General features: G+C 39.1%; 1 protein-coding gene across 1 annotated transcript in view; it reads right to left on the reverse strand.

The window, feature by feature from the left end:
- Positions 1-18,896, reverse strand: part of pknox2 (pbx/knotted 1 homeobox 2) — a 166,091-nt gene that overhangs the window by 123,491 nt on the left and 23,704 nt on the right. The window contains exon 2 of the mRNA XM_042499643.1: positions 6,311-6,392. The gene's annotated coding sequence lies outside the window, so the exon portion shown is untranslated. The remainder of the gene's footprint in view (positions 1-6,310; positions 6,393-18,896) is intronic.

Consider the following 18,896-nt stretch of genomic DNA (forward strand, 5'->3'; position numbering starts at 1 on the left):
ACTGGGTGATTTGAACATTTTACCTCGATTACAATTAATGAATGTGTTGGAGTGTAATAAACATATGATGTATAGTTTTTTATAAAACTATCCAGCATTATATAAGAATAAAACGCTCCATCTGAAACAGACTTAAAGTTAATTAAAGTACATTGTTCTGATAATAGGCCAACCTCTCTTGACTGTAGGACTTTGACTTAAACTTCTGCTGTGTGCTATTAACCAATTTACTTGGGAGAAAAAAAGTTTTGAGCAGGCTTAGCAGGCTGCTGCCGGACCATCAGCTGTTTGATCTGAATACGACTCAACTGTCAAATACTCAGCTGTATTCTAGAGTCGTTCACTGCATCACATGATTGTTCAACACTTTCCTCAGTGTCATGAGAGTGTGAGACAGAGCCTGACGGAGCATGAGACACACGCCAGATGCGTGAGAGTTGGAAACTCTGGTCGGAAAAGGATTACCAGAATCTAAAAAACCCACAAAAAAATGAAACATGGGCAAGATTACATTGGTTAGAGGTTCTGAATATTGGGTTTGATTTATAGCACTGTAACCCGAATGGAAGCTATGGCTTAGATTGGGGAAATATTGTGGTTATGACCAAATGGCAATTCATTCATTCATTTTCCGTAATCGCTTGTCCTCGCAAGGGTCGCGGGAGCCAATCCCAGCTGTCATTGGCAGAAGGCGGGGTACACCTTGGACAGGTCGCCAGACTATCGCAGGTTGGACACATATAGACAGACAACCATACACACTCACAGTCACACCTAAGGGCAATTCAGAGTCACCAATCAACCTGAGCTGCATGTCTTTGGACTGTGGGAGGAAGCCAGAGACCCCGGAGAGAACCCACACAGACACGGGGAGAACATGCAAACTCCCCACAGAAGGGCCCCCGCCCAAGGCAACCTCCAAAACAGAGTCAATCCCCATAGACCAATGGATGAAGTCATTGTAGCTACTTCCTTTATTTATATAGTCTATGGTCATGGCATAATGAGTATGGCTAAAGTTAAGTTAGGATTACAGGAATTTTGGGCCAATTTGCCCATGATCCATCCCTTCCAACAATTGGAGGAGAAATCTGGTGTGGGATCTTGGTTGGTATCAATGTTTAGACCAGATTATCTGATAATGTGAGAAAGACAGTGTTTGACATGTAGGATTGAAAATATGAATGATTAAGGTTATGATTAAGTCAGGAAGTGGTGTCAAGCTGCGGTTAACATTCTAGACCTGGTCGCTAATGATAAACAGCATACTACTGTTGACAGATATTAAAACTGAGTTAAGTTAAAACCTCACCTCCAGTTTCCTCATCTTGACTCAAATCAAGAGTTGTTAACATTATAGCAGGTGGTCAGATAACGTCAATCTCTGTTGTGTTTACATCCATTTACCCACAAAATCACATTAAAGAGATCACTTAAATGGCTTCCTCTGATAAAATAATCTCAATCAGAAACTACACCCATTTTCAAAATTCATACATGTTATTCCTATGGTCTAAGACAGACCAAAAATATTAGCAGACATGAACATCTATTTACCAAATCCAAAAACTAGAGTCCTAAAACTCTAGAAACTCTAGAAAAAATGTATTTGTCATTGGGTGTAAAGTCTGGAACTGCTGCATAGACAGTGAATGGTGAAAGATGCTCTAAATAACACAGAGAGCAGCCAGGGGAATGCTTTCTGTTTCACAATTAGAAATACTTTAACAGAATAAAGGTCATTTGGGTATAAAAAAACAAAGAAAACAAACATTCTGGGGGTGCACAAAAACAATGTCCCATTCATTGTCTATGAAGTAGCTTCAGATTTTATACTTGATGACATAACAAGTTTGCAACTTCCCTCTCTGGTGTCTGGCTTTAAGACAGAGTAGCTCATGCTCACAACTAGTGATAGACCTTTCCTAGGCCATTGATAAAACAAATCGGAATTCTTGATTTTGGCAGGGTTTAGGGTCGGGTGATAAATCGATTTTATTGATTAATGATCATTTGTTGTTTAGGACCATTTTTAAAATGAAAATCTAGATTTTCTCTTTTGGGCTTCTGGGCTTTTCTCTTTTGGGCTTCCACAGTTCACAGTGGACTGTGCCCTCCTCCGTGGTTTACCTCCTAAAGATATACACACACTAACATGACAGCAAGCTTTAATAACAATGAATATTGAAGTACGTTGCCAAAAAGGTACAGTCTCTTCAGACAATTACAACTGGCTTGGTATCAGATCTGGAACAAACCACAGTCAGCTGCAAAGTTTGTTTTAGGCTGTTGCAATTAAAGGCAGCAGCACGACTGATTTATTACAACATCTTAAACAGAGGCACGCAGCCGAGTGGGAAAAATGTGTCTCACTCCGAGATGCAAAAGAGCACCTCAGCCCATATGTACAGTAGATATGTACAGCCTGGACTTATCCACATGCTGAAAACTATCCACCCCAGCTATGTGCTAACAGCCGCCTCATCTGTACAACTGTACACCTGAAAAGATCACAGAGAGCTGGAGGGGATGTGGTTTGACTCCACTACAACAAACATACAGTCCAGTCATTTCAACACAACCAATAACATTATTTCTTAACATGGAACTAATGTAGAACAACGGTTGTATAATTTCAGAATTGGTCATTTTCAATACTCTACTGTTTCAATTGTAAATCTGTACAATATGCAAAACTGTGCAATACGGAATACTGACTTGAAGCCCTCTACATTTTTCAGTTTGCCTTTTTTCATCTTTTTTTCTCGCTACAATCAAAGCAATATTTGTTTTGAGTGATTTCTTTGTCATTTGTAGTTTGTTTTAAAGAGGGGAAAAAAATCGATTAAAATTGTAAATCGAGTTTGGTTTGAAAAAAATCGATTTTATTTTAAGGCCATATCGCCCAGCCCTAGTGTAATGCATCACTATTCTCATATCTTCTAGTCTGTGCATGTTGGAGATTAGAGGGAAGAACATCTGTGTAGTTTCTCCTTCTGTGCGTGATGCAACCTGATTTCAAAATCTATAAAGACTTTAAATCTCCTGTAGTATGAGCCCAGCTTTAGACAACTAGAACACTTGGTGAAACTCAGGGAAAGATCATAGTTCCACTTAATAAGCACTATTGTAATTGCAGGTTTAGGATAAGATGCAAGCTCTGAAAGTCAGACACTCTACACACCCACCTACCACCCGACCTCTAAATTGTTACTTGCTACATAAAGGACATGCTGTGCTTAATATGTTACCACAGAATATTGCACTGAATGAAAATTGTGAGGTGCAAAATCATCAAAATTGGATCCCATATTCCAATACCTAAATCCTAAGGCTACAAAGCTGTGTCAAAAGTGATCATGTAATACTCTTCCCTCAAGTGTCAGTTACAAGCAACCAGGTGGACTCCTCAAATGGTGGCGTCCTTCCATAGTTAAAAACAAAATTATGAGCAACCAGCCACTACACCAAGGCACAAACATCAGTTCTTTTTAATATTAACTCAGTGTCTTGAAAAGAGAACAATAATTCACATTCATAGATAAATTAAAAAAATAATTTAAAAAATCATAGAATGGGGTTTTCATTAAGCCGTCAGATTAAAAAAAAAAAAAACAAACCTGAATCATTTTAATTCAGCAGGAACGGCCACAACTTTTTCAGCTCTTCAAATCAATTTGCAATTAGTTGCAAACATGGGACTGCAGAGGACATTAAAGTCCTTTGGCTTATTTCAATCTGAACCACAGGGACAGGCAGTAATATCAAAATGCTCCAAGACAGCAATTTCAAACTAATTTCTAACATCATTGTCTTTGGAGGGACTCAGGTGGAGGTGGGCATGGGCAGCAACAACAACCAGCAAGACAATTCTGGCTAACAAGTCTTTGTGCGTGATCTAATCCTTCATCACCATACTAAGTATTAGATGTGTAGCCCAATAACAACTGGATGTGATCCCTAAAGTACTTCTTTGTTTTATGATCTCTTTTTGAGCAGTTCTAAATAGAGCAAGTATTTTGAGATATGCCAGTATTGCTATTTGCTGTATTAGCTAAAATCATCAGAGCATGCTACACACTGCTGATTATAACGGCTACAGCAACATGAACACTTCATTATCTTCTCTGTGAACTATATTAGAGCAAAAAGAACTTGTTAGAACAGTTAGTTTCCTAAAGCAGTAACAATTCATGGAATAACTTACTCGTCTGACATATCAAGCTCATTCTGTCTTTGTATGTAACGTGGACACAACATCACCATGAAATGTCCACTTGTCAAGAAAGATAAACCAAACCTGCACTGATTTCACTATGTTGGTAACTACAGACTCATGAGACACTACATGGTTTCCTCACCTTCTTAGTTAGTACCTTTACAATTAAGTGGAGCTACAGTTCTAGCTCAATTAGGCCATTTAATTGAACTACTGTGCTTGTCCCAGTATACAAGCACCATGGACAGAATATATTTATTGATAGAAGTATGTCCAAGTCCACCACATTAGGTGATGATATGCCGCCTTTCAGCTAGTTGCTATCGGACCTTCCTCTGGTTGATTACGTCACATACCAAACACGTTAGCAAGCGGCAAACAGGTTGCATGTCAAACGGTGACAACATGGATAACTTTTCCGTCCTGTACACTTCATAGGTGCTCTACATTTTACTTGATACCTTCGTCTTGTTTTGTTTTCTTCCATTCATCTTCTTTTGTGTTTCCTGGCTTTCTTCTACAAATGTATGCTTTTCTATTTCCAGGTCAATGCCCCGTGTGGGGACTATGGAGCGTGTGAAGAACGCTGAGGCCAGCTCAATTGCAGTTGAGGCGTATACATGAAAGAGTAAATCGACCCCCAACTGCATTATCTAGGTGTGTTCATCCGACTTTGAGGTATTCAACTTAGTAAGATTTCAGTCGGACTAACATCTTAACATGTATTTTAGTCGGACTAACACAACATACAACTAAGATCATGTAAACGTACTGAATAACTCAGCAGCAAACTCACTGTTATCCCCTTTTCCACCAACATGACACCAGCATTTCAACCACAGATACATCAACTTTGACCCTGAAAAGTTTTTTCTAGGCTGGAACCAAAAAGTACCAGGTTTATGACCTGAACGCTGTGACGACATCGTGGGCATGTCATATTCTAGAGGTTGTAAAGAGAGGATGCAGAAGGCAACAATATGATTGTAAAGATAATTATCTGTAATACCAGAACAAAAGTCTTCAGGTTACCAATGTAGTCTGTGATTTTGCAATTAGTGTATTCTTCTGTTCTGCAATGTGCAACGCCTTCCACACCTGATCCTCACAATGATTCCACTCAAAACTGCTGGAAACACCAAGGTTCTAAGAGTCCTGAACAGACCAGACCCACTTCGAGGACCAGAACTAATTTGGTGGAAAAGGGCTACAAGTGTTATTGTGGAAAGAACTCAAGTTCCAGTCATGGGCATCTACAAATCATTTGGCCATTTGGACATCAATGGTCTGCTCTGTCATGGCAATACAATACAGAACCACTATCTACTCCAGAGCATCACTGAAGACAGGCACTTGTTAAAAAACAGTTTACTGCCCTACTCATCTCTAGAAGCACTGAGTTTTGCAAATAAATGGTTGCCATATTTCATCTGAGCCTACTTACATTTGCTATGGTTGTCACTGCCTCACTATGTCTTGGCAAGACCACAAACAAGCACATGTTCAGTGTTTAAGGTCCCTTTTATGGTCTTATGGGCTTCAGAAATGAACATTTGTGGAAAACATAATAATAGCCAGTAAGTTAAAATATAATCTCTACAGTATAAGTCATGGGCCTCCTAATACTGGAACACAGCACTAACATCATGCTTTTTTTTATCCTGGTCCAAGATGCAAATAGTGTGTTTGTTCAAAATGGGAATCATCAATCATTTTTTTAAAAAGCTATAGATTGAAGTGCCAGCAAGAACTGAGTACAGAAATTAAAATTCTCATCTAGGGGTTGAAGAAATGTTGAGAAAATATGCTCAAGTGAATTGGGCTCTTTTGCTCTTTTGGTTTCAAGCGGCTTGAGTGAACTACAGCAGGGTAATCGTTAGCTGTGTACTCTGGCATGGCAACGTGTTTATAGCATGAATTACATTTGATTGTGTGCTCTTAAATTAAATCAGAATGGTGTTGGGCTCCAAGGAAACACACACAGCACAACACAAAATGCCCACAGCTTTGTTAATGACACTAACAAACAGGCACAAGTTCTTACAACCTGGCTAAACTATGAGGGTTATAGGAAGGTAACTGAAAACTTACTGTTGGCTTGCCCACAGCAACGCAGCAGCTTTCTGAGGTTTTCTCTGCTCTGTGGCCCAATATCCAAGTCTCCACACAAAACCTGTTGAAAGATGAAAACATTCAAGATTTACAACTTATTAAGGTGATCATTATGGATAAAAATGACATTAACCCTTTAAAACCTACGCAAATTGGCTTGATTTCTTTCAAAAGCCTGGAAAGAAGGCAATGCTCAACTTCACAAGAAATGACCAAAAATGTGCAAGAAATTAGAAAAAGGATCCAAGAAAATTATGTGAAAATGAGCATTCAATCCCCTAAAACAAACAGGAAAAAAAGATAAAACAAAAACAGGAAAATGGCCTGAAAAGTGCTTAAAAATATAATCATTCTGTAAAATAATTTAGAAATAATTATGAAAATTAGAAGTATAGTTTTCTGGACATTTTTCTCCAGCTTGTTAAACATAATTTTCTGGATCAACTAAATTCTTGCTAAATTGCTCATTGCCTTTATTTTCATGTTTTCATTGAAAAAAAAAATCAAACCAATTATCATGTCCCTCAAAGGTTTACAAACTTGTAAAAGGCAAGGTACAAGAAAAGTGATGTCAGGTTTCAAAGGGTTACAAATGGCCACCTGCAGAAAAACAATGACTAAATGTGAAAGATATCCATGTAAGCAGATGCAGTATATGGGTTATTTTTTACTGGCAGTATAAGTATGTCATTATTTTAACTTGATAAAACACTTTAAAATCACAGGAGCACTGATAGCCTCTGAAGCATTAGTTCTGGCAGTGACACAGAGGCAGTGGTTAATGCATTAGTCTGTTTTACATGCCACAACTAAACATTCTAAGCAAATTGAAAGCACTTTGGAGGCGCAGCATTTTTTCAGTTGAGATGCTTCGGGTTCTGGTTACTATGATACAGAATATCTGTTGAAGTAAACATATCTGCACAAGATAGAAACCTTGCTTTGGATGAGGAGAATGGTGAAACATGCAAGGAGAGAAGACGGTCTGCGTGGGTTAATGAGAGGAAACATAGTTTAGGCTATATACTGGCTATATACTTTATATAAACAGGTTTTGCTTTGTTGTTGTTATAGTTAGCACTTGTACATGTCAGATGTTTGTCTTTGCGAAATTGGTCCCCCTTTCATTGTGATGAAAGGCTAAAGTGACAATAGGCAGTTTTTCATTATCCCTCAAATTGTGCAAATTAACACTGGGAATGTAAAATACCCTTCCATTTATCACAAAAAAAGTTTTTTTGCTTGCATAAGGTGGTATCTTGGGCAATTCGAAAAAAGCCATATTTCACAAAACTGAAATGAAAACATTTTTTTGGCTTTTGTAGGTAGGAACTGGCTCCCTCGGGCATGATGCAGCGGGCACTACAAGAGGTGTTCTGCGTCTCTCAAAATATGATCAGATCATTTTGAATCGTTTTGAATCCACAATTCCTCTGTGAAATTGTGGACTATCACCTTCCAGAAATCCCTCATATGTGACCGCTCCAACGTATAAGGGGCTTTTCTTTTCATTGTTGCTCGCAGAACAGGCCTACGCGGCCTTGGATTGGAAATAATGACGGCTAGTTCGGTGGCTGCAATAGAAATAAAGCTGCTAATGTTTTGAACATTCATCACCTTGCATCTCAGAATGTTATCACCAGAGGAGAAGACGCAGAACATCACTCAATGAAAACACAGTTATCTTGCAATTGTTTTTTTCGACATTTCAAAAATATTGCTAAAGTTTTGTGCAAATCTGTAATGGAAACCCACCTAGCGACGAGTGCAGCCATTCTACCCAAAGTTGAAAATCTTTCAAATTTGGGAACTCAAAAAAAAACCTAAATCTTTCAACTGGCAGCACTCTGTACAGAATTCACCCCCAGAGTCCCGTCACACTGCAAGTGTTTGTAGCATGGCATAAATAAGTGGCACTCCCATTGCAAAATGTTAAAAAATACGCGGGCCTTAGAAAAAATCTCTTCGGTGGACACGCACCTTTTGAGTCAGATATTGGCAGCTACATCCATTATTTATACAGTCTAGACAATTTTTCCATAAGTCAACTAATCCCATAGAATGACCAAAAGCAGTGGTGTGTACATATAAGTATATTTGTTTTTTAAAGGCTCAGTAATTTCCTTTTTTCTCATTTTTATTAAACGTCACTCAAACAGGAGTAAATATTGCTTGGGGTCTATTTTCGGCTGCACATTAATCCCATTTGGTGCTCTAGTGAGTATTTGGGGCAGCAGTTTGGTGTTTGTGGGACGGAGTCAAACTAAACTACAGTGTGTGTTCATTGTAAAAAAAATAACGTCACCCAGAGCAACAGTGTGGCTCACGCTTTATAATAGAGCTAGTTTAGTGTTTTTGCAAAACAATGGCGCTCTATAGCACAGAGAAATGACAACAGGCCTTGATACACACAGTACAAACACACACACACAAACACACACACACACACACACACACACACACACACACACAGAGTTAGTAGACATTCACTGTTGGTTTTGGTCTGCACATGGGTGTGCTGATGATAAAAATAGGCCTTCACCTTTATTAAATGTACTGTGGGGCAGTAAACATCCTGTGTAGTGGAGACTGACTGCAAATCGCTTTACATTCTCAAAGCCATCACTAATCTTTTTTTTTCTTTTTTTTCTCATTGAATCTGGTAATTGCCAACTATTTCATCTAAATGTTTTATATTTCTACTCTTTTGCTATGTTTAACTTGTGTGTTTCACAGGCATCTGTGTATGTTGTTGTTGTGAGTCAATTAGTCTACTCTGGACTCCTAATAATGTGCAATAACTACTTTGATGTGCAATAATCCAGTGCAATAACTACATCCATGTGTAATATTCTATATTCAAATGTTGTAGAATATTTTGTAGAAACAAGAACAAAATGTACATTTATATTTTTATTTTAGTGTTTAGATATATTTATTTTCTATTAGTACTTATGTTTACATTTTATTGATATATTCTATACTTTCCTACTTCTTTTAAGACTTTTGAATGGGAGCATCTGTAACTAAAAGCAGTTTCCCCTCGGGGATCAATAAAGTATTTCTGATTCTGATTCTGATTGTGAACAGAACAAAACAAAATATGAATTCAAATTGTTATTTCTTGTAATGACAAGCACTTAAGCATTTATCTGCATTCCTTATTTTACACACACACTACAAGTGGTCGAAGGTAGGTGTAGATATTGTTTGTACCTACAAAAAGATACTTAACGAAAATACTAAAATACTGATGAATGCCAGAACACACATACATTTCCTTCTGCTAACACTTTAGACCCAAATTCATTCTGCTTGTGTTTCATGATCAAGACCCACTGTATATAGTACACAGCATGCACCACCAGAGCTCAGTCTCCAGTCCCTACTGGTGGAACAGGCAGCTGAGCTCACCCAAACCATCTTGGTTACTGCTGCTTGCAATGTAGTTAGTAAGTCCACTGTTCTGACAATCATCAGCTCTGGTTTGGTCAAATTAAATTCTTAATTCACCAAGTTAGATGTATAAAACATGGTGTCAATCCCCACGCTCTCTCTCAGCCTGCTGGCCTCCAGCTGTTTACAGTCCTGTAACTTCTCCATCCACCACTAGGTGTTGCAGTGTCTTTCAGCTCAGCTGCCTGTTTAACCAGTGGAGACCAGAGAATGAGCTCTGGCGGTGCATGCTGCGCACTACATACAATGAGTTAAATAGAAAGGGAAGCAACAGTATTTATGACAGTATTGAAAAACATACCTTTGGGAATTCAAAACACCCTGGTATAGGCTACCATAATACAGTGATACTGCCCATGCCTATTATATTTTATTCCATTTCTGCCAATATATCCCCTTAAATCCAACACACTGAACTTTTAAATGTCAATAAATTATTTTGGACTCAGATTGGTTGACTACCTGTAGGTTTGTAGTACACATTTCACATCAAAGTACTTGTATTTAAAAAAAGATGCTTTTTAAGGCATCAGTATATAAATTACTGCTTTATTTGACAATATTTGTCAGGTTGTAACTGCCTTATAATGACCAGAAATTAAATTTCATCACTCTACTGCAACTCCCAATCACCGCAGACAAAATGCATCAAATTACAATTTTAAATGACATAGGTGAAAACAGGGAGGTCAGAGAGCCGCTGTGACTCAAATTCCTTCGAGCAATTGACTGGCTGGCTGTGTCTGAGCCACATGGGGCATAGCGCAGAAGAGGGAGTTATGGCGCACATGCAAAAGATTTAAGTTCAATCAAGCATTCAGGGCTGGACACCTGATCTTTCGCTTAAAGCTCCTCCAGAACAGTGGGAGTGTGGTTGGGCCTCACAGCAGGCCGCCTACCTCCAGCAATCTGCTAACACAGAGCCACTGAAGGGATGGTATTTATCCAGTCCTGCACAGCTCAGTGGGGACTACTGTGTGTGTGGTAGGTACTACCAGAGGCCCCAAGTGGATGGGAGGGGTTGGAATGAAAGCTGTGGAGACTTAGGAGAGAGCCGAAACTTTTCTCTTTTCAGAGTTTTATCAGTCTCTCTGAAGGTAGGGCAAGTGAAAAAACAATAAAAAGTTAAAAATATATCCCACTGACATGCCAGTTTTGAGGAACCTTAATAAGAAGTGTTCACATCATCAGAAATGTGGCAAATAAAGTAGTTCATTGCATTAGACATGAGAAGATTTTATGAGAAAATTACAGAACCATTTTTGGGAGGTTTCTGAAGAATTAATGTTAAACAAGTTGCTATTACTTTTTGGTGCCGTCATTTTTCACACTTTCTACTGAAAACAAAACGGAGTGTGCCTGATGGTGTTCTGGAGACGTTTGGAGAGGTTGAAACAACACATTCTCATCCCAACTCATCCACGTTACAACTTGGTCAGTGGCCATTCTCATCTACATATGATGAAGAAGGTATCCTCCTGCGTCCTTTGTTGGTGCTCAGGGATGGTGTGTCAATCTATGCCTGTTAAATACACCGGGGTGGGTGGGGGGGTGTTTAGGTGTTTGGGCAACAAAAGTGGGTTGTTAGGTTAAGGTTAAAAAAAAGTGGGTGGTCAGGTTTAGGCAGTAAAAGCACGTGGATAGGGACTGGCAACAAAAATGGGTGGTTAAGTGTTGGCAACAAAAGCACAAGGTAATCAGACAGCGTAGGTTTGCTGGACCCATTCACCTTCCACCCACCATCTGTTTCCAGCTTCTTATATTTTATCTTACCTGTGTTTCAAACTTACGCCATCAAGCGGCTTATCATACAGTTGTGACACATGCCTTTGTGTGTCCATTTCTGACGCCAAAGTCACTGACTAAGCGGTAGTATTTGATGAGTTGGGAATAAGAGCAGGCTGATTGAAATTATCATTGATTGAGCAAATTACTTTAAGCAGTATATCTCAGTTTCTTTCCTTTCCCATATTGTCTATTCAACTCCTTCCATCATAATTCATATGAATGCTCTTTATTTGGAGGGAAATCCAGCTATAGTATGGGTTGAACTTGGCTTTCTTTCCACTCAGCTCTTTCATTACAATAAAAGACTGGGAGCTCAAACTCTGAAAGAAAATAGGTTATGTTAATGATAGTAAAGACAAGCTCAAAGCCAGAGAAAAGGAGAAAGTGTTTAAGATGTAGCTTGAGTTTCCCTGCCAAACAGCCCCCTCAGACCATGGGAGATTTGGGTGAGAGCATTTCCTAGGTTTCTTTCAGCCACAAAGAAAACATTTTAGCCTCACAGTAATCCTTCCCGAAGCCCTCCCTAAGCTCCAAGGGCCCTTCCTCCCTCGGTCATCCCTCCGGCCCCGTCTAGAGGAGCGTCTCTGTATACCGAAGCACCACCATCTCACCATGACCCCTCTGGGACCCAGCTGACCTTCCTGTTGACGTCAAAGTAAAGCAGAGCGGGAGCCGGTGCAGCGAGGGGCTCCACCCAGGGGGCTGGAGGGCTAATCACTGTTTTCCTCACAAAAGCCACAGAGGAAACATTAGCATTCCTGAATCTGCCCACCATCACTCACTGCGGCCTCTGCATGTGTGTACAGGTACACATATCCAGCCAGTGAAAGCAAGCAGCATGGTCATTTTACTATTTACTATTTGCATCTTCTACTAATAATCTACTTTGTAGATCAAGATTTTTCATGCAGCATATAATCACCCTCTAAAATATTAGGTTCCGTTCAATTTTAAACTTTATTGTCCCAAAAGAGTAAATTCTTTATGCAGCAAGACAGCATAAAAACAAAAATATGAAACATAGCACAATACGACAGTCGAAGTTATTAAAAGTGCTGGTATTATCAATCCATTAGAGAGTAAATTTAAAGGTTTGTGTGAGCCTCTGCTATTGTTCACCACAGGCAGAACTACCAACCAGTATACTTACCCGACAGTAAATTTGTTTAAACTATTTGCCATTTAGTTGGTTAGTTTAACAATAAATTACTTATGAGCAACTTTTTAAATAATTAGATCATTCAGATACATTGAATTATCAGCTGCATATCAGTTTTGGCCAATATTTGCCTTGCACATTTAGCTAAATAATATTACTTTAAGAAAGAATTTGAATGTAAAACCTCTAATACAGTATATCTTACATCATAGTTCTGCTTTTGCTTAAGTCAAGTATCTGAGTACTTTCTGAGTCCCAAAAAGGCGGTGTCCACTAGGCTTGGGCGGTATGTAATATTTCGTTATCATCATAATCTTCCTGAACCTTCATCAGGGTATGTAAGTGTGCGGTGCTTACCCCACCACCCCTACTCCCCACCCGCAACGGCAAGTAAGTTACTTACTCTCAGCTTTTCAGACTAATGAATACACAACAGAAACCCATAAAATGTTGACAAAAGAAATATTCTCACACTATTTTTCTTTTAAAACAGAGATATACAACTGTATACCTTTTGAATTAAATTTTTTCTCAATCACAAAAGATCGATAACTCATTGTTAACTCATTATAAAAATGACTTCACTCAAACTCGAAAAAAAAATCAAATAAAACTCACCCAAACTGTCTCAGTTACTCTCGTGAGTAATCTAGTTAGTAAGTCTACTGCTCCAACAATCATCTGCTCCAGTTTGGTCGAAATAAATCCTTAATTCACCAATTTAGATGTAAAAAAAAACATGCCATTATTCCACACAGTTATTATTCTTTACCTGCTGATTGCCAGGTGTTTACTGTCCAGTAAACACCTGTTCTCTCTCCACCACTAGGTGTCACTGTGTCTTTCAGCTCAGCTGCCTGTTCCACCCATAAAGACCGACGACTGAGCTCTGGTGGCGCGTGCTGTGCACTACATACAATGAGTTGAATAAAATGAGGAGCACTTATATTTCTGACCATATTGAAAAACATACCTTTGGGATTTCTAAATACCCTGGTTTACAGTAACAGTATATTTAATTTGTATATGTATATAGAATGGCTGTTAGTGTTAATGCGTCAACTGCATATACCATATTAATGAGATACTACCTAATCCTAGTGTAAACAATATTGATTATTAATTGATGCATTGATTATAATCCACAAGCCAATTATTATCCACATTTGATAAATTGTGCATAAAATCAAACAGTGAGAGGATAAGACCTTGCTCTTGGCTTGAGTTTCATCATTATTATGGCTGAAGGAATTGGACAGAGAGTTCTGCTCCCCGTTCAAGTTGTGCTTCTTGTGAAATGATTGTTTTATTGTTTCACTGTGTACAACAGTTGCTCATATCAATAATGGGATATGCTCCGATGCATCAGGGAAACCCTGGGAGAGAATCTAGCCTCATTTGACTCATTTGATTTCACTGCTCGCATTCATGGCAAAGCAGATTTGGAGAAGACACAGACATGATTAAATATTCACAACTTCCTGCCGAAACTTTCTCTCTGATCATATGGAGGCTCTGTACAGTGGAGAGAAAAACTCCAGATGGACATCTTTAAGATTCCCAAATCCTTCTCTTTTTCGCAAGCACGAGTTTTGGGGTCAAGGTGTGAAGGGAGGACCAAAAGACCCGTTTCCCACAATCCCTCCGCAGCTATAGCCCCCCAGCTGTTCAAGGGCTTCCATAACAACAGCTGCGCAGAGGTTTAGTGGTTCATGTTGCTATGACAACAGCAGGATCAATTGGCATGCACAGACTCTGGGCTAATAGCAAAAGTGACATTATACCATAATTTCGTTTCAATAAAACACAGGCAGGTTTTTTACTGCACTGAGATTCAGGGGGACATAAAAAAGAGGAAAATAATTAATTTTGCATGATAATGCCCGTGGCTCGTGCGCCCAGAACTCACAAGAATCTCCCACGCATAGTGACAACCAACCCAGCAACCTCACACTTCAAAATCATTCTCTGGCATTGAAGATTAAGTCGTTACAGAGTGTGATTGTTTCCCAGCTCATACAATAGAAGCTAAATAAGTCCTCATGCCCGGCAGCTGTATGTGCCACAGATCACTGACCGGCAGGATGTGCAACAATCAGAAATATTTCTGTTCTCCTGACAAACAGGATATCGGGTCACTTGGCCACCTTAACAGTGAGGAATCAGACTCTGTGGGGGGTGGGGTTTACACTGTTGTACAGGGGCCACGATGAACCAGCCTCAGTTGGGGTTTACATGAAGGACAATAGAATCTAAATTCAGGTGACGCATCACAAGCAGGAAGTAAATTACAATACGCTTATTGCATTTAACAGTTAGTCAAAGCTAAGTTCTTGCAGTCTCTATGTGACCAGCCAAACTTCAACCATTTGAGGCTAATTCCAGGGAATTATAAGGGGATCACGGTGACAATGGCAGGTATTCCCACAGGAGTAACCAGAGCCGGGGCGGCGTCAGCGCAGGTTTAAGCCCAACATTTAACGAGCATGCAGCTAATACAGGCAGCTGTGCCAGACAAAACACAGCACAAACACACACATCTAGTCCACACACACAACTACAAGCACTTTCTCCTGCTATAACAGACACTCTGAAACTTCCAGCATGACACAAGATTCTCCAACTTTGTCTCTCTGCCGCTAATCAACTCTGAGCTGATATTTGACATTGATTATTCCTCCTTGTCTCACAGAATATGATAGCCCCTTGTGAACAGTGGGGGGAAAGCCAAACAGGAATCCACTGCTAAAAATACCCACGTCGTGATGAGTCAGGATGGATTGAGCAAACAAAAAGAGACCAGTCTAATATCCTCCAGTCTGGGCTTTGGATAAAGACTTTAAGAAAAGAAGTTCCAATCCTCGCTGCCACCAGTGGATTTCTCTATTTAATGAATCGAGCTGCATCAAGAAGGGAGGAAAAAAATGTGCAGACTAGTGGGATAAAAAAGAGATTATCTAAATGGAGGCTAATGATGTGAAAAATGATCACAGACTTAAAGAGAATAAAGGTGCGGGGACAATGTTTTGTACTGAGATGTTTGTGGGTGTTCAGTGACGCTCTTCGGCAGCTAATAGACTTCATTATAGATGTATAAACTTCAGACAACCTACTTCACACACAATCATGTGTATGGAGAACCAAAACCGACTTATGTCAGTAAAACGCAATGGACAAGTCAAAAATATTTCTACATAGAGTGCTCTAGGAGTGCGTCGTAAAAACCTAAAATGAGTTAGCATTTTAGCTCCTCCAGTTCTTTTGCCCCATTTGCAAACTTTGAAGCTTTTATCTGTCTTACAAATGGCTGCTATTAACAGGGGAATAAATGAGACTACAGATCTATTACTATTACTAGGTACTATATATAACTGTTTTATTATAATTAACTAGTAAATATGATTGTAATTATTGTAATAGTATTGCATATAGTACATACAATATATAGTGCATACTATGGACACAGCTTGAGTGGAGATAGGACTAGATAAGCTGATAGCTTCTTCCAACTCCCTTTCGAACACAAGACAGTGGTGCTGCAGTTTTGACTAACATATTTGTAAGCTATGTTTACTTTTTATTTTTATTTCAACTATGTCGTTGTTTTTTATTTTATTTATTCTTTTCTTTCTTTCTTTTTAGTTGTTCGAAATAAACAAACAAGCAAACAAAGTAATCACACGGAAATGTGCTGAAAAGCATTTAAAAGACCTGTGGTTGCTAAATCATGCAACAGTGATGTCATTCGTATATAGCCTAACATTATCTTTTACATCTGGTGATTGCATTTATGCCTCAAAAATCCAAGAAATGGTGTTTATTTGTGAGGATTATGTAACTGAACAAAATGAGTAAGTATCACAAACATTTGTTTGCCACAGAGCTTATTTTTAACCATGATTCAAAATCAAATGGAAAAATCCCACAGGCTTTTTGACAAGAGAACCAAGGTGAAGCTAACTACAAAAAAGTATCATCCCTCTATTAGTAAACAGGCCTACCATTAGGCAGTATATTAATTTCTCAATCTCGCCAACACTTAATAAATGGAAATAAAAGCTTTTAATGTCTTTCCCTTCCCTACGACCAGCTAATAAAAATCAACTGAAATTTAGGCCTTTTCTTTTCAAGCTTATTCTTACAAGCTTTCTGTTAGTTTACTAGCTAAAATGCTTTAATAGCTAGGCCATTAGTAATTATATATTACATTTATATTATATTGTACTTAGGGGGGCAATGTATTGAATATACTGAGTGTATTGTGGCTTGTACCACATGCAAAATACAAAATGACTATATTGCGAACATCGAGTTTTTTAAGCCACCAGCGTTTTGGTTCTCTCACTCTCTTCTACTGCTCTCCGCCTCTCACAGACACACACACAAAACAGGACTTTTGCAGAGCTCCAGGCGGTGAGTATTTAGTCACATTGTGACCATGGAGCACTACTGCAATTTGCAATTACTATTAATATATGAATTGGAGGGCAGTTAGTTTGTTTCCATCTCACAGAGAATAAATCATCATGTTTACCATAACAGTCTAACTTAATGAGTGGTAGTGGCGGTAGTGTGAGCAGGTGAGACATGCGTTTGCATTTGCAGAGCTCTATTTAGTCACATTTTGCGACCACGCAGCACCAGTGCAAATTAGCAATGCATATTAGTAATACATGACCTGGAGAGCTGTTAGTTTGTTGCCTGCTCACAGTGAATGAATCCTCACTGTTAAAGGTACCGCTGTATCTGTTTAACTGTCTGCTACCACTAACATCCAACTGTTGACCAGAAGCTTCAAGTCCACAACAAAATTAGCAACACTTGCCACCTGAGATTCTTCCCCTTCCCCCAGGAAGTGCACCAGGCTCTGAAGAAAATGTTACATAGTGGCCAAAAGTGGAATTACACCGTTCAGGTCTGTCACATGATGCCATGTGGTCCAGAAAGACTTTTTTCCAAGTGACTTACATTGGGAAAGAGCCATGTGTGAATCAGTTGATACGTTTTTGTGAGCAGCAAAACACCTGTGTAATGACTCATTTCACTATCTATATTTAAGCTAACAAAGTGCTAAACTGGAAGTCAGTCGCTCCGCCTCCTCAAGTCTCTAGTACACAAGCCTAATGCGAAAGATCTGGGTACTTTTTTGCTTCTTTTGCAACTGAGTAGAACTCATTGAAATAAATGGGGCCCCGCCTCCAGGCTATATCAGGGTCTTTTTAATACATCCATGACACCAATGGGTACATCCGTTATGTTTATACAGTCTATGATTTCTCCATAGATCAACCATTCAACAGTGCCACAACTCAGCATGACTTTTTAATACTGTATACAATATTTTACACTGTGTATTGATCTTATTCTACCTCAGACCAGCTTCCCAAACGCAATAAAAAGTAAGGTACCGTAAGTAGTATGCTACTGCACATAGTGTCTATGATCTGAAGTATGCTTCTTTAACCCCTTTAGGTTGCACTCATGCCCTCTCACTTACACAAAGGCAAATATGAGGATCTGGTTTTCAACTGCAGCAAATTGGTTTTAAACCATGCTACACTTTTTTGTGCAATGCTATGTTACATGTTTTAAATAGTGGGCTAATGCACACATTCTTGTGCCTTTTAATGATGATCATGATCACTAGTTTAGAGATCGTTATTCAGAATAATGCCACAGGAAAAAAGATACATTCTATCAGTCCTGTGGCAGATATTTTTACTTGTTTTACAGAAAAAAATTCAATACTAGACTAAATTACTTGTTTAGACAAGATATTTTTGTAGTGCAAAAATCCATTAACTGCACAGCAAGTGTATCTGAGCAGAGGTGGACTACACTGATTCTGGTAGAAACAGAATCCTTTCTCCGGCTCCAGAGTAAACACCCTGTGTTGGTGCAAGGAGGCGGCTGGCTGTCATGCTGGTGGACACAAGACCTGCTGGATTTTAGACTTAAGAGCAGAAGCTCTGGTTTTTACTGCCGTGACTGACATAACAGGCAGGATCCAGCTGAGGCTGCTGTTGGGAGATGTGGAGTGCAGGGAGAATAACAGCTATGCAGAAGTCAGTCTTTTTCAATTCAGAAGTGTGTTTCTAGAATAGTTTGCTATCACAGACATCTATCACGCTATGATGCTAGGTACAAGACTCAGATAATTTT

This window comes from Plectropomus leopardus, chromosome 13 (genome assembly GCF_008729295.1).
Source record: "Plectropomus leopardus isolate mb chromosome 13, YSFRI_Pleo_2.0, whole genome shotgun sequence".
Lineage (NCBI taxonomy): Eukaryota > Metazoa > Chordata > Actinopteri > Perciformes > Serranidae > Plectropomus > Plectropomus leopardus.